At 46.2% G+C, this 26,240-nt stretch overlaps 1 protein-coding gene and 1 long non-coding RNA gene across 3 annotated transcripts in view; one reads left to right on the top strand and one right to left on the bottom strand.

Annotated features, from left to right (window-relative positions):
- Positions 1 to 26,240, top strand: part of CNIH3 (cornichon family AMPA receptor auxiliary protein 3) — a 134,753-nt gene that overhangs the window by 3,007 nt on the left and 105,506 nt on the right. The window lies entirely within an intron of this gene.
- LOC130363106 (uncharacterized) overlaps positions 18,498 to 26,240 on the bottom strand; it is a 56,712-nt gene continuing 48,969 nt past the window's right edge. The window contains exon 3 of the long non-coding RNA XR_008891727.1: positions 18,498 to 18,848. This is a non-coding gene — a long non-coding RNA (uncharacterized LOC130363106). The remainder of the gene's footprint in view (positions 18,849 to 26,240) is intronic.

Here is a 26,240-nt window from a genome sequence, read left to right as displayed (position 1 = left end):
TTTATTGGGGCATAGAAGATGGCAGGGCATGTCCAGGAATTACGTAAATAGGGGTACAGAGGGTGGCAGGGGTACATTCAGGAGTTTTATGGATCTGGGCTTAGAGGGTGGCAGGGGCATGAAAAAAATGATATAAATAGTAGGCAGAAAGGGTCGCAGGGTTATGTCCTTGTGTTTGTGTATAGGGGGCAAAGAGGTGGTAGGGACATAGTCAGGAGTTTTGTGTATAGGGGGCATAGAAAGTGTCTGAGGCATATCTAGGAGGTATGCGTTTAGGGGGCATAGAGGATGGCAGTGGCATAAGCAGAATTTATGTGTATAGGGGCACTGGGTGGTAGGGGGCACAGAGACAAAGACTTAGACATACTTAGGAGGTATGTTTATAGGGGGCACAGAGGATGGCAGGGACTTCCTAAAGTTAGAGATACTGAGGTTGGCAGGGACATATTCAGGAGTTATGTGTATAGAGCACAGAGGTTGGCAGGGACATATATAGGAGTTATGTGTATAGGGCACAGAGGTTGGCAGGGGCATATATAGGAGTTATGTGTATAGGGCACAGAGGTTGGCAGGGGCATATATAGGAGTTATGTGTATAGGGCACAGAGGTTGGCAGGGACATATACAGGTGTTATGTATATAGAGGTACTGAAAGTGGCAGGGACATGTACAGGAGTTATGTGTATAGGGCACAGAGGTTGGCAGGGACATATTCAGGAGTTCTACGTACAAAGGCTCAGAGAGTGGCAGGGACATATCTATTGGTTATGTGTATGGGGGGCACAGAGGGTGGCAGTGATAGCTTGAAGTTACATGTATAGAAATACTGAGGGTGGCAGGCTTATAGCCAGGGGTCATGTGTATAGGGGCACCGATGATGGCAGGGACATTAACTAGTTATGTGTATAGAAATACTGAAAGTGGCAGGGGGATATCCAAGAGTTATGTGTATAGGGAACAGAGGATGCCAGGCACGTCCAGGAGTTATGTATATTGAGGTACAGTGGGTGGCAGGCTCATAGCCAGGGGTCATGGGTATAGGGGCACAGAGGATGGCAGGGGCATATCCTGAAATTACATGTTATGGCGCATCCAGGAGTTATGTGCATAGGAGGCACAGAGGGCCTTGGGCACACACGAGTTATGTGTATAGGGCACATGGGGTGGCAGAGGGATGCACAGGTATTATCTGCATAAGGGCACAACTGTTGGTATCCATGAATTATGCTTATAGGGGGGCACAGCGGGTGTCAAGGCATATAGGGATTGACAAGTAGTGCAGTGTTTCCCAACCAGGGTGCCTCCAGCTGTTGCAAAACTACAACTTCCAGCATGCCCGGACAGCCATTGGCTGTCCGGGCATGCTGGAAATTGTAGTTTTGCAACAGCTGGAGGCACCCTGGTTGGGAAACACTGAAGTAGTGTTTTGTTGGTTTATAAAATGGGCAGGGGTGGTAGAAAAAAAAAAAACATAGTTGAGGAGAAAAGAAGGAACATTCAGCAATTTAGAGACATTCTGGGACTTGTGGTTCCATGAACCTGGGTCTCTTCTGCAATTTACCAAGTTATAAATTCCAATGATCAGCTGATCTCTCTGTCCTTTACTGTCCTGTTTTCGTTCTGCATTGTGTCTCATCCTTGACTTGTGGGTAATAGTTATTATGGGGGCACACCGGGTGATGGCATCAATTGTGATGGCAGTATAAAAGGGTATCACACAGTCATGGTAAATATATGTGTATGGGCACAAGTATGCTGAGAGTTGTAGTACCACCTCAGCATGTAAGAGGCCTAAGGGTCTATTCACACGGCGCAAATTCCGACGGCAGAATTCCGCCTCAAATGAAAGCCCAATAATCTTCTGTGGGATTCCACACTCGCGTTGACACTTTGGAATTTCTGCAATCACTTCTATGGGATTCCGCACTCCCATTGACACTTCGGAATTTCCGCAAGCGGAAATTCCGAAGTGTCAATGGGAGTGCGGAATCCCATAGAAGTGTATTGGGCTTTCATTTGAGGCGGAATTCTGCCGTGTGAATAGACCCTTAGGGGAGATTTATCAAAACCTGTGCAGTGGAAAATTTGCCCAGTTGGGCAACTGGGCAACTTTTCCTCTGCACATGTTTTGATAAATCTCTACCTAAAGTCTTGCTTAAAGAGTAGCTCCCACCATATATATCATTTTTTTCTGTCCCTACCTATTGTTAATCTATCCCTAACCCCCTCCCTGTCTTTAAATGTTTTTCCCCTACCTTCTAAACAGCTGCTTACTATTGCTGAGCAGGAAGCCGACTTCCCCAGCAGGCATCACATCACTGATGCCTGCTGGGTGCTGACTTCTGCCCTCACCTCATCTATGCTGCGCTCCTGTTGGGAGCACGCATAGATGAGCGGCCAATTGCACGTAGGCTTTAGCCATTATGCGCTACCCAGGGAGGAGGAGTATAGGAACATCGCCGACCTGCCGTGCAAGATATCCCTGATGGGGGCGGGGACAGGCTGCATGTGAGGCCAGTAAGCCAATGCGCGCAGCTCTGGCGTTCACAGCGCTCGCTCCCGCCTGTCTGATTGACAGGCAGGGAGCGAGCACAGGCTGACCGAATTCGGACCAAATGCCCGGCCGGGATCGGTCCGAATTCAGCTGTGATGTCACAGCAGGCTGCAGCCGGTCACTAGAAGGGAGACCCCTAGTGGTCTGATTTCAAATAGAAAATACAATATTGTAAACACAAAAACAATAATTGATTTATATTAGAGATATGTTGTAGTACATAAGGATTACAACATAGATATAAAAAAAAAAAAGTTCAAGACAGTGCCCATTTAACCTCGAACATCAGTCACATACATTGGTTGTCTGGGCATGCTGGGAGTTGAAGTTTTGCAGCAGTTGAAGAGTCACAGGTTGGAGACCATTGCGGTGTGGACCCTGTGAGCTATTGTCTAATGTTATCAGCCGAGGTATCACTGCAGATGGTGAACAGCAGAGAAAACCGACATAATGGACCGAGCTGTCAGATAAAAGAAGACGCAACAATAAGATATATCCGCAACACCGAACCGCTAACAATAATGGCCCTGATTTTCTAAAAGTTGAGTTTTCTTTGTGTCCCCCCCCCCGTCATATACTATGATCTCTCCATACACTATGATCTCATCATACACTATGATCTCACCATACACTATGATCTCACCATACACTCTGATCTCTCCATACACTATGATCTCACCATACACTATAATCTCGCCATATACTATGATCTCACCATACACTATGATCTCACCATACACTATGATCTCATCATACACTATGATCTCGCCATACACTATGATCTCTCCATATACTATGATCTCTCCATACACTATGATCATGCCATATACTATGATCTCTCCATACACTCTGATCTCTCCATACACTCTGATCTCTACATACACTATGATCTCGCCATACACTATGATCTCACCATACACTATGATCTCTACATACACTCTGATCTCTCCATACACTATGATCATGCCATATACTATGATCTCGCCATACACTATGATCTCGCCATACACTATGATCTCTCCATACACTATGATCTCACCATACACTATGATCTCTCCATATACTATGATCTCTCCATACACTATGATCTCTCCATACACTATGATCTCGCCATACACTATGATCTCGCCATACACTATGATCTCTCCATACACTATGATCTCACCATACACTATGATCTCTCCATATACTATGATCTCTCCATACACTATGATCTCTCCATACACTATGATCTCGCCATACACTATGATCTCGCCATACACTATGATCTCGCCATACACTATGATCTCTCCATACACTATGATCTCACCATACACTATGATCTCGCCATACACTATGATCTCGCCATACACTATGATCTCGCCATACACTATGATCTCTCCATACACTATGATCTCACCATACACTATGATCTCTACATACACTATGATCATGCCATACACTATGATCTCATCATACACTATGATCTCACCATACACTATGATCTCACCATACACTTTGATCTCGCCATACACTATGATCTCACCATACACTATGATCTCGCCATACACTATGATCTCGCCATACACTATGACCTCACCATACACTATGATCTCGCCATACACTATCATCTCGCTATACACTATCATCTCGCCATACACTATGATCTCGCCATACACTATGATCTCGCCATACACTATGATCTCGACATACACTATGATCTCGCCATACACTATGATCTCGCCATACACTATGATCTCACCATACACTATGATCTCGCCATACACTATGATCTCGCCATACACTATGATCTCACCATACACTATGATCTCGCCATACACTATGATCTCGCCATACACTATGATCTCACCATACACTATGATCTCACCATACACTATGATCTCGCCATACACTAAGATCTCACCATACACTATGATCTCGCCATACACTATGATCTCACCATACACTCTGATCTCTCCATACACTATGATCTCGCCATACACTATGATCTCACCATACACTATGATCTCACCATACACTATGATCTCACCATACATTATGATCTCACCATACACTATGATCTCGCCATACACTATGATCTCGCCATACACTATGATCTCGCCATACACTATGATCTCACATACACTATGATCTCGCCATACACTATGATCTCACATACACTATGATCTCGCCATATACTATGATCTCGCCATACACTATGACCTCACCATTCACTATGATCTCGCCATACACTATGACCTCACCATACACTATGACCTCACCATACACTATGATCTCACCACACACTATGATCTCACCATACACTATGATCTCACATACACTATGATCTCGCCATATACTATGATCTCACCATACACTCTGATCTCACATACACTATGATCTCACATACACTATGATCTCGCCATACACTATGATCTCACCATACACTATGATCTCTACATACACTATGATCATGCCATACACTATGATCTCATCATACACTATGATCTCACCATACACTATGATCTCACCATACACTTTGATCTCGCCATACACTATGATCTCACCATACACTATGATCTCGCCATACACTATGATCTCGCCATACACTATGACCTCACCATACACTATGATCTCGCCATACACTATCATCTCGCTATACACTATCATCTCGCCATACACTATGATCTCGCCATACACTATGATCTCGCCATACACTATGATCTCGCCATACACTATGATCTCGCCATACACTATGATCTCACCATACACTATGATCTCGCCATACACTATGATCTCGCCATACACTATGATCTCGCCATACACTATGATCTCACCATACACTATGATCTCACCATACACTATGATCTCGCCATACACTATGATCTCACCATACACTATGATCTCTACATACACTATGATCATGCCATACACTATGATCTCATCATACACTATGATCTCACCATACACTATGATCTCACCATACACTTTGATCTCGCCATACACTATGATCTCACCATACACTATGATCTCGCCATACACTATGATCTCGCCATACACTATGACCTCACCATACACTATGATCTCGCCATACACTATCATCTCGCTATACACTATCATCTCGCCATACACTATGATCTCGCCATACACTATGATCTCGCCATACACTATGATCTCGCCATACACTATGATCTCGCCATACACTATGATCTCGCCATACACTATGATCTCACCATACACTATGATCTCGCCATACACTATGATCTCGCCATACACTATGATCTCACCATACACTATGATCTCACCATACACTATGATCTCGCCATACACTAAGATCTCACCATACACTATGATCTCGCCATACACTATGATCTCACCATACACTCTGATCTCTCCATACACTATGATCTCGCCATACACTATGATCTCACCATACACTATGATCTCACCATACACTATGATCTCACCATACATTATGATCTCACCATACACTATGATCTCGCCATACACTATGATCTCGCCATACACTATGATCTCGCCATACACTATGATCTCACATACACTATGATCTCGCCATACACTATGATCTCACCATACACTATGATCTCGCCATATACTATGATCTCGCTATACACTATGACCTCACCATACACTATGATCTCGCCATACACTATGACCTCACCATACACTATGACCTCACCATACACTATGATCTCACCACACACTATGATCTCACCATACACTATGATCTCACATACACTATGATCTCGCCATATACTATGATCTCACCATACACTCTGATCTCACATACACTATGATCTCACATACACTATGATCTCGCCATACACTATGATCTCACCATACACTATGATCTCGCCATACACTATGATCTCACATACACTATGATCTCACCATACACTATGATCTCGCCATACACTATGATCTCACATACACTATGATCTCGCCATATACTATGATCTCGCCATACACTATGACCTCACCATACACTATGATCTCGCCATACACTATGACCTCACTATACACTATGACCTCACCATACACTATGATCTCACCACACACTATGATCTCACCATACACTATGATCTCACATACACTATGATCTCGCCATATACTATGATCTCACCATACACTCTGATCTCACATACACTATGATCTCACATACACTATGATCTCGCCATACACTATGATCTCACCATACACTATGATCTCTACATACACTATGATCATGCCATACACTATGATCTCATCATACATTATGATCTCACCATACACTATGATCTCACCATACACTATGATCTCGCCATACACTATGATCTCACATACACTATGATCTCGCCATACACTATGATCTCACCATACACTATGATCTCGCCATATACTATGATCTCGCTATACACTATGATCTCGCCATACACTATGATCTCGCCATACACTATGATCTCACCATACACTATGATCTCGCCATACACTATGATCTCGCCATACACTATGATCTCGCCATACACTATGATCTCACCATACACTATGATCTCACCATACACTATGATCTCGCCATACACTATGATCTCACCATACACTATGATCTCTACATACACTATGATCATGCCATACACTATGATCTCATCATACACTATGATCTCACCATACACTATGATCTCACCATACACTTTGATCTCGCCATACACTATGATCTCACCATACACTATGATCTCGCCATACACTATGATCTCGCCATACACTATGACCTCACCATACACTATGATCTCGCCATACACTATCATCTCGCTATACACTATCATCTCGCCATACACTATGATCTCGCCATACACTATGATCTCGCCATACACTATGATCTCGCCATACACTATGATCTCGCCATACACTATGATCTCGCCATACACTATGATCTCACCATACACTATGATCTCGCCATACACTATGATCTCGCCATACACTATGATCTCACCATACACTATGATCTCACCATACACTATGATCTCGCCATACACTAAGATCTCACCATACACTATGATCTCGCCATACACTATGATCTCACCATACACTCTGATCTCTCCATACACTATGATCTCGCCATACACTATGATCTCACCATACACTATGATCTCACCATACACTATGATCTCACCATACATTATGATCTCACCATACACTATGATCTCGCCATACACTATGATCTCGCCATACACTATGATCTCGCCATACACTATGATCTCACATACACTATGATCTCGCCATACACTATGATCTCACCATACACTATGATCTCGCCATATACTATGATCTCGCTATACACTATGACCTCACCATACACTATGATCTCGCCATACACTATGACCTCACCATACACTATGACCTCACCATACACTATGATCTCACCACACACTATGATCTCACCATACACTATGATCTCACATACACTATGATCTCGCCATATACTATGATCTCACATACACTATGATCTCACATACACTATGATCTCACATACACTATGATCTCACCATACACTATGATCTCACATACACTATGATCTCACCATACACTCTGATCTCACATACACTATGATCTCACATACACTATGATCTCGCCATACACTATGATCTCACCATACACTATGATCTCGCCATACACTATGATCTCACATACACTATGATCTCACCATACACTATGATCTCGCCATACACTATGATCTCACATACACTATGATCTCGCCATATACTATGATCTCGCCATACACTATGACCTCACCATACACTATGATCTCGCCATACACTATGACCTCACTATACACTATGACCTCACCATACACTATGATCTCACCACACACTATGATCTCACCATACACTATGATCTCACATACACTATGATCTCGCCATATACTATGATCTCACCATACACTCTGATCTCACATACACTATGATCTCACATACACTATGATCTCGCCATACACTATGATCTCACATACACTATGATCTCACCATACACTATGATCTCACCATACACTATGATCTCACCATACACTCTGATCTCACATACACTATGATCTCGCCATATACTATGATCTCACCATACACTCTGATCTCACATACACTATGATCTCACATACACTATGATCTCGCCATACACTATGATCTCGCCATACACTATGATCTCACATACACTATGATCTCACATACACTATGATCTCACCATACACTATGATCTCGCCATACACTATGATCTCACCATACACTATGATCTCGCCATACACTATGATCTCACCATACACTAAGAGCTCTTCTTGACCTCTAGGCTCTAGGTGGACACTTGATGGGGTTTTTTTGAGGATATTTTCCTCTCATGACCCTTATGTGAGGCCTTTTCCTGATTACGTCCTATTATATAAATGGCGGAGCTTTATCCTGACCTCTGTAATGTTTTCCGTCATATCTGATGATTTTGTCTAGAGGAAAACTTTCTTGCTGCTGTAAAATAGTTAAAAGCCATTATTGACCTCTGGCCCTAGACGCGGCTGCCCTTGGGTTTTCATGACATTTGTCTTAAGCTTTTAGAAGCTTTTGCTACTGCCACGGAGGAGGTCATGTACTGTAAATGTTGCTGCAGATAATTTCATTAGAGTATTAGAAAATAACCCATGCTTTTGACAGATTTATTTTAATGCTTAAAGAGGAAATGCTTTTCTTTTTAGATTTCTCTTCTGTCACGACCACAGTGCTCTCTGCTGACCTCTACTGTCCATTTTAGGAACTGTCCAGAGCAGGAGAAAATCCCCATAGCAAACATATGCTGCTCTGTACAGTTCCTTGAATGGACAGCAGAGGTCAGCAGAGAACACTGTGGTCGTAACAGAAGAGAAATCCAAAAAGAAAAGCATTTCCTCTGTAGTATACAGCCCCTAAAAAGTACTGGAAGGATTAAGATTTTTTTTAATAGAAGTAATTTACAAATCTAAAAAACTAAAAAAGTAGCCAACCCCTCTAGGCTAGCATCAGTTGCCTGATACAGTGATGTAATGGTAAAAATGATGACTGGATCGTGCTCCAATTATAATATGAAAGTGCAAATTTATTACACAATATAGAATACATATAAAATATAATGTAAGCAATACTCCTCGAGACACAAGGGCCCTTGTGCCGAGGAAAAGTTACAATTTAAAACTTATACAAACACCAATAGCTAGCATTGAGAATTTTGGCAATACAATATTAATTTAAATCCGGCCTCCGATATTTCGAATTAGGTTAAATGTCCCTTTAAAGGTATGGATTCCAATTATTATACCTAAGGTACGTCAAGTCCCATAAAGGATATAGGTTCCAAATATTAAGCGTGGAATAGGTAAATTATGGTTACCAGTCTGCAATACATCCCGATTGGAAATGTGGAGTCCGCACGGTTAGGTGGTACCAGACGCTGTCATGCGTCCTCGCGGCGGTCTGCCTGCCACAGACCGGCTGTAATAATAACCGCTTGCTGATGTGTTCGCTGCAGATGGTAACCACACGATGAAGCAGGTGCGGACTTCTAGGTAACTTGATGGTGGGTGACGTCACAGGCGCTTGGGCAATGCTGCCTGGAAGATGGTCCCGGGAATGGTGTACTGCTTAGCAGAACTGGATCGGAGTTCGCCGTTGAATAGTCAGGTAGCGGTGATGTATAATAATCTTATGCCTAGACGCGTTTCAGGGCTCACGTGTATAAAGCACATGTGACCCCTGAAACGCGTCTAGGTATAAGATTATTATACATCACCGCTACCTGACTATTCAACGGCGAACTCCGATCCAGTTCTGCTAAGCAGTACACGAGTTACCTAGAAGTCCGCACCTGCTTCATCGTGTGGTTACCATCTGCAGCGAACACATCAGCAAGCGGCTATCATTACAGCCGGTCTGTGGCAGGCAGACCGCCGCGAGGACGCGTGCCAACGTCTGGTACCACCTAACCGTGCGGACTCCACATTTCCAATCGGGATGTACTGCAGACTGGTAACCATAATTTACCTATTCCACGTTTAAAATTTGGAACCTATATCCTTTATGGGACTTGACGTACCTTACGTATAATAATTGGAATCCATACCTTTAAAGGGACATTTAACCTAATTCGAAATATCGGAGGCCGGATTTAAAGTAATATTGTATTGCCAAAATTCTCAATGCTAGCTATTGGTGTTTGTATACGTTTTAAATTGTAACTTTTCCTCGGCACAAGGGCCCTTGTGTCTCGAGGAGTATTGCTTACATTATATTTTATATGTATTCTATATTGTGTAATAAATTTGCACTTTCATATTATAATTGAAGCACGATCCAGTCATCATTTTTACCATTACATCACTGTATCAGGCAACTGATGGTAGCCTAGAGGGGTTGGCTACTTTTTTAGTTTAGTTTCCCTTTTTTACCTAATTTACAAATCTGTTTAACTTTCTAGCACCAGTTGATAAAAAAAAAAATAAAAAAGTTTTCCATGGGAGTAAAATGGTGTAAACGTGTACATTGCTTGCATTTTACACGCATTTCTTATTATTGACCATCTTCATTTTGGGGGTGTGGTCTTATATACATGAAGCACAAAATGTATACAAGGTGAAGACATTTAAATGTGCTCTTGTTTAAAAAAAAAACTCAATGTGATAGCCTATGACAGTTTTTCCCAACCAGGGTGCCTCCAGATGTTGCAAAACTACAACTCCCAGCATGCCTGGACAGCCGAAGGCTGTCCAGGCATGCTGGGAGTTGTAGTTTTGCAACAATTGGAGACACCCTGGTTGGGAAACACTGGCCTATGATATTCCTAACATATCTGTAAAAAACTTCATTTACCCCTTACCCCTGAAAAATAGGTCTAAAGTCTTAGCCACTAGGTGTCTTATCCTTCTATGGATGATCCACAAATGTAAATCAAGGCTTCCCTCTCATGTGTGACCACCCTTAAAGCTCCGAGCAGCTGTCCCATATGTAACTATCAGTGTAAATACTGATGTATGTTCACGGTGCTGCAGAGGAGGACACTCGAGGATTTAAAAATTTTCCATCTCCAATTTTTGTCTTGGTTTGGGCGTATGAGCATTCTGGCGTTCTTGCTGGACCGGGCACATCCCCATCTGACAATTTTTGTGGCTTTCATTGGAATTTGCTATTGCCCATTTCGATCTGTTGTTGTCTCAATGACTTTCTAGCTCTGACCGAGGTAGGTCCTTATTATAACCATATTTGGCCCCCCAAGTCCTGTGTGTGTAGGATGAATAGGTTCTTTCTTTTTAAATTGTTTTCATTATTAATGGAATAGCAGGTAACAAAATAAAGCAATGCGTTAAGAAAAACAACCCAGCTGCCCCCACTCCGAGTGGGTTCTTAAAGGGGTACTCCACCCCTAGACATCTTATCCCCTATCCAAAGGATAGGGGATAAGATGTCAGATCGCCGCGGTCCCGCTGCTGGGGAGTCCTGGGATCCCCGCTGCGGCACCGCGCTCTCATTACAGCACAGAGCGAGTTCGCTCTGCACGTAATGACGGGCAGTACAGGGGCCGGAGCATCGTTACGTCACGGCTCCGCCCCTCGTGATGTCACGGCCCGCCCCTTTCAGTACAAGTCTATGGGAGGGGGCGCGGCGGTCATCACGCCCCCTCCCATAGACTTGCATTAAGGGGACGGGCTGTGATGTCACGAGGGGCGGAGCCATGACGTCACGCTGCTCCGTCCCCCGTATCGCCCGTCATTAGGCACAGAGCGAACTCGCTCTGTGCTGTAATGAGAGCGCGGTGCCGCAGCAGCGATCCCCGGGGTCCCGGCGGGACCGCGGCGATCTGACATCTTATCCCCTATCCTTTGGATAGGGGATAAGATGTCTAGGGGCGGAGTACCCCTTTAAACATGGCAAGTCCAAAAGATCTGGCTTAAAGAGTACCTCTCATGATAAAAATGTTCTCTTTTTAATGTTATAATCCTCCCAGTTCACTGCCCCCATCATAATAACCCCCCCCCCCCCCGCCTTTATTTTTATTATTTGTTAGTTTTTTACCTTGATATTGCTCTGTATTTTCTGCTCAGTCTCAGTCAGATTCACAGACTGGGAAGGGGCGTTCCCCAGCAGGTGTGACATCATCTGAAGCCATACAGGGGAGAACTTCCTCCCTCACTCTGCTACACACAGCCCAGAGCAGTTCAGTGTGAGATGAGCTATGATTGGGTAAGGCTGCACCCCCCCATTCTCAGCACTCCAGACAGCATTTCCTGATTTTGGACTTCTGCCAGGCCAGCAGGAGTCCAAAGCCTGTGCAAGAGATGGGGGAAAATGTGCTCTGGAAAAGTAGGGAGACACCTAGTGGCAGCTTTTTTAAACACAAAACGTCATCTTTTATTTATTTATTTATTTATTTATTTATTTTTTAATTAGTGCAATAGCGAAAATTAGTTTTAATGAGAGTGCCCATTTAATGATAGCCATATTTGTAAATCCTGGCTTTCCACTAAACCACACTGCTAGGCTCTTCTTCATATGGGATAAGTCTTATTGACTCAGCTTATGGCATTTCCTAGTTGGGGAAGAATTACTCTTTTGAAGACCTCAGTAGCTCCCATCTAGATAGACGTCTATCCTGGTTGGCATACGACCAGCTACGTTCCTTTGTTCATACCAGATTGCTTGTCACTGCTTCCGAAAACACGTTGGCCAAACTTCATTGATCGGAGAACCTTTCGAGACTGTGAGGCCCATTGATGTCTTATAGTGATTCTGATAGAGATCTGTTGTTTTCTAGGTGAGAAGGAGATTTTGGAGTTTCCTTTAGCTAGAAGAACACAAAAAAGCAATTGCCTTTTCACATAGGTTGTCAATGGCCTCCGATGTTAAATAGAAAAACAAGATTGGCTCCCGTTGTTACCGCTTTCCTACGGACATACATTGCATGTACCCTGATGACTTGGATCGTTGCTGGAGGTGTAGACTAGAGAAGGGCACCATGGGTCACGTGTGATCATCATGTTGCCAATTCCCCACAAGTGGCAAAGATATCTCTACTTCCAGGTACTTTGGAAAAACTTAAAGGGGTACTCTGCTGCTAGACATCTTATCCCCTATCCATAAGATAGAGGATAAGATGTCTGATTGTAGGTGTCCCATGGCCTGGGCCCCCTGCGATCTCCCGCATCACCCGGCATTCTAAAGAAACACTGGGTTCCTGCGGCAGTGGTTGTGACGTCATGGCCATGCCCATGGTGACATCACGCCCCCTCCATTCATGTCTATGAGAGGGGGCATGTCTGCTGACACGCGCCCTCCCATACACATGAGTGGAGGGGGCATGGATTGACATCACCAGGGGCGTGGCCGCAGGCTCAGAGGGTTCTGAACAAAATGTTCAGAATGCTAGAGCACCGGAGTACCCCTTTAATGAGGGAGTGTTCAGAGAGATATTGGAAATCACAACGTACCCACTTTCTGACTGAATGGTTTTCCAAATTGGGCTCCTGAGGTCTGAGGAATTCATTGCAGAGGAAATTAGTAGTTTGCTAAAGTTTGGGGTACCTGGATTATCTATACAGAATCTCCCTTTCTGGCTGTACTGTGTTATACCTGTGGTGACCACGGGGTGTTGCAATGGATGTATTAACCCTGGGGGCAAGATGTTGTTAAACCCTTAGTGTTCGTGACGCCAGGATGTGGTTGTTTCGGTATAGGGACCGCCGACAACCAGCCCAAAAACGGCATGCAATGGAGGAATGTCCATAGCAAGGGTTTTGAAGTAACCGGGACACAGGATACCTCGCAGGCTTGCTTGGACTTGTAGTTATTTAGGCAGGCCTCTGTGCTACTAATATATTCCTTTAGCTGAGTAGTAGTCACTGGATTTGTGGAGATATTTGTAACTCACGTTTTAGATGTGGCTGCTGGACTTTAGGCTTTGGCCTAGATGAGATGAATTTGCAGTATACAGGAGTTTGTGCTTTATTTTAGGTCCAGGTCTCAAGAGAGAGAATAGAGACTACAGCCCCTTATATACTAGGGGGCTGGATTAAAGCCCATTGGTTGCTAGTCCCTGGGGTTCCTGTGCACATAGAACTCTGGGTATATCACATGACAGTAGTTCTCATGAACAACACTTTATACAATTTTGTACAACTTTACACATATGAACAATAGATACACTTAACGAATAGAGATTGCATTTATACCAGGCAACAAGGGAGAGCCCTGCAGGAGAGCCCTATGGACCTAAGGGACTCTTCCTGAGGGAACTTAAGGATGGTACAGGACAGGTCCTGTACCGGGACACCACAAACCCCCTTACTTAATGAAAGTCGCCCTCGTCGTCGGTCCCCTTAGGGAGAAGTGCGAAGTGGCCATTAGGCCGGATGCAGTCCTGAAGCATTTATTAATAATGTCCAATTTCAGGCTGATAAACGAGAAAACAATGAAGAAGTGAAGAGTCTCTGTACACATGAAAATGTCCTCTGGGGGAGTAGGCCTGGGCACATTTTCTGTAAGTGAAGATGCAGAGCTGGACTTCTTCATGAATTTAGGAGCCAAGATGGGCACCTCGGACAAATACATTACTTCTTCTAGAGCAGTATCTGGAGACCTCGTCGGCCGAATTCCATGGGGATCTGCGTCCCAGTCGTCCGACGGGAAATATGTGAAGGGTATTTGAATGGGATTCTTGGGCCTGGTTATGGCTGCTGCCAATTCTCCCCACAGACTTTTCACCGGGGTGTATTCCACTATCTCCCCAGCTTCTAAGGAGTGGAGTGCTGGAGGCAGGTAGTACCGCTGAACTGTTTGGTATGGTACCTCCATGCCGGCAGTCTTGGAGGGTGCCAAAGCCCCGTACTCTATCAAACTTTATAACGGTGGCGCGTCGGCGCTCCAAGGGTGGCTCACCCTCTCGTGGATAGTCCAGCTTACGTATTTAGAGGGCCTCCAGCCTTTTGGGATCCTGCTGTTGCTCCAGCTGTACTTCATAGGGCAACTGCTTAGGCCCGTACCTTTCTCTGTGCTGGACTTTCAACCTCTCTATTATGCCGGTGATTTCGGCCTCTCTGCGGGCTCTCTCTGCCTGTGCTGTGGGGACCGGTGGATGGGACTTCCCTGGCAGGGGAAGGACATGGTCCCACATATATTGGATAAGCGCTGGCTCGTCGCCGAACACCCATTGAGGAAGAGGAGGTGACTGCGGGCGTGCGCTGACTGGAACAGACTTCGGCACTGGTGGCTCCCTATCTGGGCTGGAGGAGTAAGAAGGCGTAGAAAATGCGGCCTCAGCCGGCGTATTTACATCAGATACTACAGATACTTACAGATAAGAGAGTGCAGGAACAAGAGCAGGAACTAAGAGACTACAGCCCCTTATATACTAGGGGGCTGGACTAAAGCCCATTGGTTGCTAGTGCCTGGGGTTGCTGTGCCCATGGAACTCTGGGTATATCACATGACAGTAGTTCACATGACCAACACTTTATACACTTTTGTACAACTTTACACATATGAACAATAGATACACTTAACAAATATACATTGCATTTATACCAGGCAACAAGGGGGGAGCCCTGCAGGAGAGCCCTATGGACCTAAGGGACTCTTCCTGAGGGAATTTAAGGATGGTACAGGACAGGTCCTGTACCGGGACACCACATACCCAAGAAAAAAGGTATCAGTGATACACTTTATAATAAAACATGAATGAACTTTATTGAAGTAAATGCACATACATTTAAAACCACTAAAAATAGAGTCATATGGCACATCAAGAAAGGTACAGAGAATAAGCTTCTGGTATCGGTAGGTACAATTAAAGTGCAGTAATACAGAGCATAAAGTATCAATTGCACAATCCCAATAAATAGACAATTGTAAAAGCTAAAGTAACAATGTAGGATTAGGGAATGTGCATAGTAACAGCATATGACAAAAAAGATAGTGATAAAATCATAGCTCCGCAATATGTCTGCCATGTACCCAAGTGGACACCAGAGCACCTATACCCCGACGCACATTTTGCATATAGGTTTAGTCAGGGGGCCTCTACTGTCTTATACTAAACCCCCATAGTTATCTCCTGATTTACCTTGCCATAGGTAGCCCCACTGTTCCTCCGCTCTGGAAGAAGTACTACCCCCCCTTCTAATATGTACTTTATATTTTCCATCCCCCCCCCTCCTTTTTATTTTCCCTTTTTCTCTATTTTTTCTTTCTGAATTTACCTTCCCTTGTCTCCACCCATATGTTCCTACCTGTACCCCTGTACCCCAACTTTTAGATACCCTCAAGGAGTTACGTATTTTTTCATGTAAGCAGATTGGTACAATTATGATGCCTTGCTAGTGGCTTTATTGTAATATTTTATCGCCTTTGCTATGATTCTAACATGGTGCCTTATGACATTTTTCACAACCCTGTGACTTTGAACCTTTCATTGTTATTGAAATGTTATTGAAAATATGACTAAAAAGAGTTTACACTAAACTAAAACATTTTGACAGGCACCCCTAGGGGGAGCTAAGAAGCTTTCTGCATACACTTCATGCATTGAATTCAATGGTAAACCAGTATGCACTAAGGTGGCTGCATGTATATGGAGGGGATCTGCTGCCACTGGCCTGGGCTGTGATTGGGCCCGCTTGCACCCGCTACACTGTGGACATTGGCTGGTGTGCTGCTCTCATCTTCTATATGTATATATATATATATATATATATATATATATATATATATATATATCTGGTGAGCCACGAGTGTGAGGTGAGGTGTAAGGGGCAGATGTTGTTGCCCAGGGGTAGATAGTATTAACCCCTTCGTGTTCGTGATGCCAGGGCGTGGTTTGCCTATGTAACCACCCGAAGGTAGAACCGCTAGTTCTAGGTTAGGCAAGGCAAATAATAGTCCAAGGCCAGGTTAAGGTTAACTGTAGCTTTACTGAGGTTAGACAGGTGTTACAGTCTATACAGCTTGGCCAGGATCCCAGAAAGGTGACCAGGAACACGGGGGACCTCGCAGCTTCCTGGGACTTGCAGTGACTGGAGAGACTATAGGTGCAGGCCACGCTGACTACAATTTACTTGACTTGACTTGACTGAAGAGGATGATGGCAGATAAAGATGACTTGACTTACTGACTTGTGGCTGCAATTTAGGTTGAGGCCTCCAGATGTGCTGGACACTGACCCTGAGACGTCTGGACTGGACCCGACCTCAGCAGAAAGTGCGGTGTTAGAGAGAGATTGTAGAACCTCCCCCCTTATAAAGTGGGGCTGAGCAAGGAGCCCATAGGCTAGCTGCGGGTCATCTGGTCACCTGGTGCTCTCTGGGTAACAAAACATATGACTTAAACATGTGACAAAAATTATCATGTGACTAACAACCATGTGACCGTATCAAAGGTCCTTTACCCTTAGTACATTATGGGGGAACACTGCAGATGAGCCCTGAGGACGTACAGGGACTCAAGCTGATAGGACTGTAGGATTATATCCCGTACTGGGACATCACACACACACATATATATATATATATATATATATATATATATATATACAGTGGTCCCTCAAGTTACAATATTAATTGGTTCCAGGACGACCATTGTATGGTGAAATCATTGCATGTTGAGACCATAACTCTATATAAACCTGGTAATTGGTTCTAAAGGCACCAAAATGTCATCCAAAAATAGGAAAAAGTGAGGATTAAAGAAAAATAAGTAGATAACTAATATAGATAAAGCAAATCCTTACATATAAAAGTAATAAAGATCTGCTGGGAGCTGCAAACCATTGTCTATGTGTCAGTGTTTCCCAAGCAGGGAGCCTCCAGCTGTTGCAAAACTACAACTCCCAGCATGCTGGGAGTTGTAGTTTTGCAACAGCTGGGGACACCCTGCTTGGGAAACACTGGTCTATGTTGAGGACAGGATCTTCTTCGGGGTCCTGTACAGTACAGGCAATGTCCTAAAAAAGTAACATGGAGTCGCCCTCACCTGGTGTCCAAAGGAGCAGGTAACCCTGGTACAGGTAAAGTGTACAGAACATGTAATACCTCCCTGTACTGTAGGGGGCGCTACCAGACACCAGTCAGTGCATACACTTCAGTAATACAGGTGAAGAGTACAGAACATGTAATACCTCCCTGTACTGTAGGGGGCGCTACCAGACACCAGTCAGTGCATACACTTCAGTAATACAGGGGTTTTTCCAGTAAAATGCCCATTCTGATTGGTCAGTTCTTCCAGCCATTGACACGTTTCACAGATCTGGACTGTAGCATTGTATGTTGAGTCTGGTTTCAAGTTACAATGAGAGAGAGAGAGAGAGAGAGAGAGAGAGAGAGAGAGAGAGAGAGAGAGAGATATTAGTTAGGAGTAGTCATATTAGTCCCGTGGTGCAAAAAGCAAAATCATCAGTAGTTGCAGTATCTTGTAATACCTTATTTTTTTTTTTTTTTTTTTAATATAACTGTTTATTTATTGTTTTATCAATAAAATTATGAATACAGCAAAAAAGGAAGAAAAAGGAGAGAAACCTAGTAGCAACAAGGGTAAAAAATAACATACAATTCCAGTAAAGACATGTTATAGGATACCAAGTATCTTACATCTGTAAAGCTGTAAACTATGTCTAGGTCTCTATAGGTTTGTGTCTCTATTATAAAGACTATCTAAAATCTTGTATATAGTAACTCATTAATATTTTCTTTATACAATGTTTCCATGCTTCTGAGTTATGACATCTATAGTTTTACTATTTAGTTTAACAGATACATCCCTAGTGGACTAATAAGATTATGTAGAGAAGCTTTCGGGATTCCTCCCTTTATCAAGTCATAAGCATTTCTGAGCTCACAAGGAGAAAACACACGTTCTATCTCACAAAATATGCAGGGGTTAAAACATCATATGTAGAGAATGGACATTAAAGGGGTTATCAAGGGAAAAACTTTTTTTTATATATTAACTGGCTCCAGAAAGATAAACAGATTTGTAAATTACTTCTATTAAAAAATCTTAATCCTTTCAATACTTATGAGCTTCTGAAGTTTAGGTTGTTCTTTTCTGTCTAAGTAATCTCTGATGACACGTGTCTCGGGAACCGCCCAGTTTAGGAGAGGTTTGCTATGGGAATTTGCTTCTAAACTGGGCGTTTCCCGAGACAGGTGTCATCAGAGAGCACTTAGACAGAAAAGAACAATCTTAACTTCAGAAGCTAATAAGTACTGAAAGGATTAAGATTTTTTAATAGAAGTAATTTACAAATCTGTTTAACTTTCTGGAGCCAGTTGATTTATATAAAAAAAAGTTTTTTCCTGGAATACCCCTTTAAGTTGGGCCATAAATTGTATAGCTATAGGACGATAGATACAGATAAGGATGAGGGGGGGGGGGAGCTGGAGAGCAGAGGTGAGAACACGCTGGACAGAGGAGAAAGGACAATTTTACTACAGAACCATAGACTGAAGATAAGACTTAGACAGGGGAGGGGGAGCAGGGGTGTGATGGTGTTAGAGCAGGGAGAGGGAAGACAGTTTAGCAAAGGTTATAGGACATTTTGATAATGGGATAAGAAGCTTAAATCCGCATTAAGTCCTCTGTTCTTGGAGTCATAAAGAACTATCATTTTGGCTTCAAATGTCTTTCTTTCCTGGGTGTTCTTGAAGTTTCCTTTCAGGATCTTGATTTTGAGGTCCTGTAGGGAGTGACCTGTTTGGGTGAAATGGTGTCCAACTGGGGTGCGATAGTCCTTTTCTCTATGGTTGTTGATGGACGATCTGTGGAGGTTCATCCTTTTATTGAGTGGCTGACCGGTCTCACCAATGTAACATCCCAGGTCACACTTGTATCATGTAGACTGCATTGAACACACCTTCCCTCTACAAAACCTTTTGCCCTCCCCCCGCTCAGTAAATAACAACAGACACCGTGTTTCTCTTTTAGTGGGCTGAGGTGGTGGTCACAGCTCCAATTTTATTAAGTAATAAACAGCACTATAGCGTGCAACTCTAAATCAACACTGCATAGCAGTAACCATATAACAAAAACGGTGAGATTGACCTGTTCCACAGCCGTAGAGGAATGCCAACCGTCGGATCCCCGACGGGCATGACTGCCCACGGCATCTTCCATCTTCTAAGGTCATACCATTCCATGCCACTAGGAGCCCGTGTATCCCTACACGGAGCTCCGACCGCCACTTAACAGGAACAGGGCCTGCTCCAGACCATCCTGCAGGCGCGATAGAAAAATGTCCAGCCCAATATCATTGAGGTGGACCCCGTCTGCGATCATGAATCGTCTGTTGTCACCCTCCAGCTCGCGGTGACGGACCACCACCCCGCCCTTGGACCGAACAAAACGAGCCATCCTAGCATTGACCAGGCGGCAAGACCGCTCAATGGCCTCAGCATCCCTGGCCCCTTGCCACTTGACCCGAGGAACAATTTCCGACCATACCAAAACCAGCTCCGTAAAGAAGCCAGATAACCTCTCCACATCAACTTTCATGACGGTGATAAGCTCTGGAAAGCGGGTAAAACAAAGGTCGTTCCCACCGGCATGAACAACCAAAATCACCGGCGAGCGAACCATACCGGCAATAACCACTGCTTCCGAAAGAATTTGGTGCCACCGCATGCCCGGAATCCCACGCCAGTGGGCATCAATGTTTGGAACACCCAACGATCTTCCGCCAGGACGGCAACTCGCCCTTTGGGCTGCCCGGTGGATATATGAATGCCCCAAAAAGAACACGGAAGCCACCGGAGACTCTGAAACAGAAAAACAAGTTAAAGAAGCAGTTCCGGACGAACGTATCCCGCATAACATGCCGAGAGCCATCTCCCAATTCGCTGAATGTCTGCTACAGCCAGCCCGGCACGCGACGCCTCCGTAGCCGCACCAATCCGAAAGGAATGTGTGCCAAATTCAGCCGCCGGGGCACCAACAGCCCCAAGGCACCGCTTAAAAACCGCCTGGAACTGATAGCGCGTCAGAGGGGAACCGTCAGCATGCGCGAAAAAATGCTCACCACCCGCGCGAACCGCCAAATAACCCAAAAAGGCCCGAACAGGACACACTTCCACGTCCACAGACCGCAAACTAACCCACGCCCCTTGGCCCATCTGATCCGTCTTGGACCTGCGTATACGTAACTGCAATACGCCGTTCGAGCAAACTACATCCTCAAACAACAAACCACCCACGCCCGACTTAGACGCGGGAACCATCTCACCGACCCGAAAAGCGCCCAAAAACCCGGCGCAAAAAGCAGCAGAAAAAAGCAACGACTCAAATTGAGAAGGACAACACTCCTCCGTAGCCGACAGCAGAGCCACCAACAAAGTATAGGAAACCGGGCGCCTGCGCTCGCGCCTGACGTGGGTCTTCTGCCAACCCCTCAGCGCCTGCTGAATTAAAAAACGCTTCGTCACATCTTCCCAACCCAAAAGTTTAAAGTAAAAACTCACACCCGCCAGCCTCCGGCGGGCCACCACAGCGGAAACAGCAGCTGCGCGCAAAGATAACAAATAGTCAATGGTTACCGATAAGCGGGACTCCCCACAAACTTCCACCGGGCATCCAGCAACCATACCCCACCAAGCAGCCCACGCCTTACCATGTCCTGTCCAAGTAGCAGCCGCTACCGATGATTGGATAAGGGGCATCAATCGACCGTCACCAAGTCCCACACCAACCGGGGGCAAGGAGTGACCTCCTGGGCCGCGTCCGGACACATCTTCCGAAAGGCCTGAAACTGAAAACGGGACAAAGCATCAGCAATCACATTGTCAATACCAGGGACGTGGCGGGCCCGGAACCAAATATTCAGCTCCAGACAGCGAAGCACCAGATGACGAAGCAGAGACAACACAGGAAGCGAAGAGGACGTAAGACCGTTAACACAATGAACCACACTCACATTGTCAGACCAGAAAACAACCCGGCGGTTACTAAAAAGATTCCCCCAAAGTTCCACCGCAACCACAATGGGAAAAAGTTCCAGCAACGTAAGGTTCCGGCATCGCCCGTCTTCACGCCACTCCCGAGGCCACTCCTCGGCACACCACGCACCATCAAAGAAAGCCCCGAAACCCAAAGACCCCGCAGCGTCCGTGAACAGTTGAAGGTCACCATTGGGCAATTCAGCCGCCTGCCAACAAGTGCGACCATTATAGCATCTCAAAAATTCCCTCCAAACCAAAACATCAGCTCGCAACTGCCGGGAAATGCGGATCCTGTGGTCTGGATGCCGCGCCCCTCGCGTGGACAAAGACAGCCTCCGAGAAAAAACCCGCCCCATGGGCATAACTCTGCACGCAAAGACAAGGTGACCCAACAACACCTGCATTTGCCGCAACGTGGCCTTCTTAACCTCACAAAAAACTTTCACTAAGCCCAACAAAGATTCCAACTTCTCACTCGGCAGGCGAAAAACCATGGCAACCGAATCAATCTCAATGCCCAAGAACGACATCACAGTAGCAGGACCCTCCGTCTTATCCGCCGACAAAGGAACACCAAATCTACGCATCAAGAAACAAAAAGAATCCAACAAAAAATGACATCTGGAGGACCCGGCTGGGGCAACAAACAAAAAATCATCCAAGTAATGAATAATAGAGGAACTGCCTGTTTCCACCCGAACCACCCATTCCAAAAATGAACTGAACAACTCAAAGTAGTGGCACGAGATGGAACAGCCCATAGGTAAACAGACATCAAAATAAAACAACCTGTCAACCCGACACCCCAGCAGGTGGTGACATTCCGGATGAACCGGCAACAACCTGAATGCCGATTCAATGTCGGATTTTGCCATCAAGGCCCCAGCTCCCGCACTCCTAACCAGGGCAACTGCCCTATCAAAAGAAACATAGGACACAGACGCATCCTCCTTGGGAATTCCGTCATTCACCGAGGAACCCTTCGGGTACGATAGGTGATGGATGAGCCGGAACTTCCCTGCCTCCTTCTTGGGCACCACACCCAAAGGGGACACCCGCAGGTTGTGAAAAGGCGGGATGGAAAAGGGGCCCATAAACCTACCCAACGCCACCTCCTTGCCAATCTTGTCCCGGAGCACTTCAGGGCGCTCACGAGCCGATTTCAAATTATCCGGAAAAACACCACCAACCGTACTCAAAACAAACGGAATAAAGAAACCACATTCAAAACCATCTGTTAGAACCAAAGCGGCTTCCCTAATGGGGTACTGCTCTAACCACGGGCGCATCGCGGCCACCCTCACCGGGGTCCTTCCCTCCGGCAGCAGACGCCGGGCGGGCGTTTTTGCAGCCCTAGGACAGCGCACTGCGGCATGTCCCCCGCCGCAGGAGGAACACTCATGCTTGTACTTGCACAAGCTGAGAAATCGGCAGTGGCCCTCATTGAAGAGCCAACAAGCCCCGGGCCTTCGCACGGCCACTGACCCCGTAGCCCCGGGCTGACCAGCGGCCCCTGACTGAAAGGACGGCCCCTTTTGGGACATCATTAGGCGCAACCAGACATCAGTCGCCTTGACACCCCAACCAACCTCCGGCTGCAAAGCCAGCCGCCGACGAAATTCTTCGTCATAACGCCACCAGGCAGAACCCCCATGAGCCTTGTAGGCATTGTAAACAGAATCCATATAAATAAAAAGTTCCGAACAGCGTTCGGGATGCTTTTCACCCATAACACACCCCAAGACAGCAAAGGCCTGTAACCAGTTATCCATGGACTTGGCAACCTTAGGCCTGAAGGGGCCCGCCTTCTCAGACTGAGGTCTCCGCTCCTTATCTATGGTATGTTGGTCCACAGAAACCAGGGACCACAAATCCACATATGCATTTCCCCAAATCTTCTCCTTAACCGCTTCGTCCACATGCACCCCCAAAGGGCTAAGCCCACAAAAAATAGCCTCCTTGTGTACGCTCGCTCTAACCGGGGACACACGACGGGCTGGGGTAGCCAGTTTTTCACCTGGCGGCCCTTCCAACTTGGAAAGAACGGCCTTCAAAACAGACAAAACATCAGCAGACCCACCCCCAGTACCCCAAGCCCCCGCAAAGTCGAACTCACCAGTCCGCGCAGGAGCACCAGAAGAAGTCGATGGACCACTGGAGGAAGCATCAGGCACTGGATCTGACACCGGAGCAGGAGGAGGAGCAGGATCCGGATTCGGAGCTGGAGCCGCGCTGGGCCGCTCGCATCCACGCGAAGACCTCCTAGGGGACCTGGAACGTCGCCGACGACTGCCACGCCGGCGAGCCCTCCTGTCCGGGCTCGCCGAGCTCCATGAGCTGTCTCTCGAAGAAGATGGCGTTCGCCAGCGGGACGAGCGGGACCTCCCCGATCTCGCTCTGCATCTGTGGTCCCGGCGACAACTGCGGTGTGACCGAGCCCGAGACTCAGCAGCCCTGCACCGCCGAGAGCGGCCAGAACCCCGGGAGGATGACCTGGAAAAACGCCTGCGTACACTCCTCACAGACCCCCTTGAATCCCGGTCACGCGGGGGCTGGCTGACCCGCTGCTCAAACACCTGACCCCCAGCAAGAGACAGTGAAGGGCCGGTGATAGGGGGGGGAGGGGGAGGTGGGGGCGCTACCTGAGGGACAGTCAGAGAAGAGGGGCCCGCAGCATCATCCCCGGGGCCCATGCTATCTTGGGCATCCTCAAATAAAGGGTCCTCCTCCCCCAAGTCTACAGGCAGGGGTTGGGACACAGCCAGCCCACCACCATGTGGCAGGCTGACCGCGGATACCCGCGCCGGCGGCGTGTCCGGAACCTCGTCAGCCGACGAGGAGGCACGAGATCCGGCCGAGGGGGCATGATGATTTCCCATTACCCCGGAACTCACACTGCACTGCCCGGGGACCGCCGCCACTACCGAAGATGCGCGCGCGACTACCGGAAGCGCGCGCGCAGGAAGGGGAGGAGCCATCCCCCGCAACCCGGCACCAGCAGCAGCAGGCCCAGGCCCCAATGCAGAGGCCAAAGCCTGCGCCACAGCACGTCCCCGCCGCCCGCCGGTATTAACCCGCGGCGGGCTGGGACTCAACCTAGAAGGGGGGCGGGATTGCCTACCCGTCCGGCGGCTCGCTGCAGGCACCGAAACCGCCACCGATGACAAGGACCGGGCCGAGGAGGGAACCCCAGCGGATGCCATATCGGGAAGGAGCCGTGACAGGAGCCCAGGATCAGCCAGCAACCGCTCCCGTATCGCCAACCACACAGCCTCGTCAGCCATAGCGAGCACCTACGTCTCTCGTTGCTGGTGAGGTAAGAGGAGGGGAGGAAGCAGGAGAGTCTCCTATATCCCCTATGGGCGTAACTATACACCCAGTTCCCACCCCGACCTGTGGGAGGGCCTCAACCTTGTTCGGCACATGTTAACCCCCCAGTGTCCATACAGTCAGTGGGACCTATTCCTATTATCGGACAGGTCCCATACAGACTACATTCTCTGTGGTGCAGGAGTATTGTCCCTTGTTAATCCAATAAAAAAGGTATTACAAGATACTGCAACTACCGATGATGTTGCTTTATATATATATATATATATATATATATATATATATATACATATATAACTCAGGGAGAGTTCACCACTCCTGGTGTGACGGAGCTCCGTCACACCAGGAGTGGTGAACTCTCCCTGAGTTAAATACTCATCCCGTTTAGTTGGTCTAAGGCCCCTC

Source organism: Hyla sarda, chromosome 3, assembly GCF_029499605.1.
Source record: "Hyla sarda isolate aHylSar1 chromosome 3, aHylSar1.hap1, whole genome shotgun sequence".
NCBI classification, from domain to species: domain Eukaryota; kingdom Metazoa; phylum Chordata; class Amphibia; order Anura; family Hylidae; genus Hyla; species Hyla sarda.
Note: the sequence above shows the minus strand (reverse complement) of the source record. Positions and strands in the feature narration are given on the sequence as shown.